The sequence below is a fragment of the Aethalodelphis obliquidens genome, unplaced genomic scaffold (assembly GCF_003676395.1).
Source record: "Aethalodelphis obliquidens isolate GAN/ISIS:26980383/991018 unplaced genomic scaffold, ASM367639v1 scaffold3, whole genome shotgun sequence".
Classification (NCBI taxonomy): domain Eukaryota; kingdom Metazoa; phylum Chordata; class Mammalia; order Artiodactyla; family Delphinidae; genus Aethalodelphis; species Aethalodelphis obliquidens.
The window spans coordinates 69,487,496-69,489,055 of NW_020837947.1; the positions used below are offsets into that span (position 1 = coordinate 69,487,496).

The 1,560-nt window shown below is 42.1% G+C and overlaps 1 non-coding gene across 1 annotated transcript; it reads left to right on the top strand.

Annotated features, from left to right (window-relative positions):
- Positions 1-881: 881 nt before the first annotated feature.
- Positions 882-983, top strand: LOC113613322 (U6 spliceosomal RNA). The gene has a single exon (XR_003430176.1). It is a non-coding gene; the product is annotated as a U6 spliceosomal RNA (small nuclear RNA).
- Positions 984-1,560: the final 577 nt, after the last annotated feature.

The window sequence follows — 1,560 nt, forward strand, 5'->3', positions numbered from 1 at the left end:
GCCGCAGGCTCGCCCTGCATCCGTACCCCTCCCTCCCCCCGGCCTGAGTGAGCCAGAGCCCCCGAATCAGCTGCTACTGTGACCTCGTCCTGTCTGAGCGAAGAGCAGACGCCCTCCTGCGACCTACACGCAGAGGCAGGGCCAAATCCAAAGCTGAACCCCAAAGCTGTGTGAACAAAGAAGAGAAAGGGAAATCTCTCCCAACAGCCTCAGAAGCAGCGGATTAAAGCTCCACAATCAACTTGATGTACCTGCATCTGTGCAATACCTGAATAGACAATGAATCATCCCAAATTGAGGAGGTGGACATCGGGTGCAACTGTACACGCGGGGTTTGCTTTCTACGTCTCATTTGTTTCTGGTTTTATGTTTATCTTAGTTTAGTATTTAGAGTTTATTATCATTGGTAGATTTATTTATTGATTTGGTTGCTCTCTTCCTTTTTTCTATGCTTGGTGTGATTTTGTCTACATAGCTCTGCTTTTACCATTTGTCCTAGGGTTCTGTCTGTCCATTTTTTTTAGTATAGTTTTTAGCGCTTGTTATCATTGGTGGATTTGTTTTTGGTTTGGTTGCTCTCTTTCTTTCTTTCTTTTTTAAATTATTTTAAATTTTTAAAATTTTTAATAATTTTTTATTTTAATAACTTTATTTTATTTTATATTTTTCTTTCTTTCTTTTTTTCTTCCATTTATTCTGAGCCGTGTGGCTGACAGGGTCTTGGTGCTCCGGCCAGGTGTCAGGCCTGTGCCTCTGAGGTGGGAGACCCGAGTTCAGGACATTGGTACAACAGAGACCTCCCAGCTCCATGTAATATCAAATGGCGAAAGCTCTCTCAGAGATCTCCATCTCAATGCTAAGACCCAGCTCCACTCAACGACCAGCAAGCTACAGTGCTGGACTAAAATTGGAGTGATACAGAGAAGATTAGTATGGCCCCTGTGCAAGGATGACACGCAAATTCGTGAGCATTCCATATTTTTGCTGGAGAGGGTGTGGAGAAAAGGGCACCCTCTTGCACTGTTGGTGGGAATGTAAATTGATACAGCCACTATGGAGAACAGTATGGAGGTTCCTTAAAAAACTAAAAATAGAACTACCATCCAACCCAGCAATCCCACTACTGGGCATATACCCTGAGCAAACCATAATTCAAAAAGAGTCATGTACCACAATGTTCATTGCAGCTCTATTTACAATAACCAGGACATGGAAGCAACCTAAGTGTCCATCAACAGATGAATGGATAAAGAAGATGTGGCACATAGATACAATGGAATATTACTCAGCTATAAAAAGAAACGAATTGGGTTTTTGTAGTGAGATGGATGGACCTAGAGTCTGTCATACAGAGTGAAGTAAGTCAGAAAGAGAAAAACAAATACCATATGCTAACACATATATATGGAATCTAAAAAAAAAAAAATGTTCTGATGAACCTAGGGACAGGACAGGAATAAAGATGCAGATGTAGAGAATGGACTTGAGGACACAGGGAGGGAGAAGGGTAAGCTGGGGCAAAGTGAGAGAGTGGCATGGACATATACACACTACCAAATG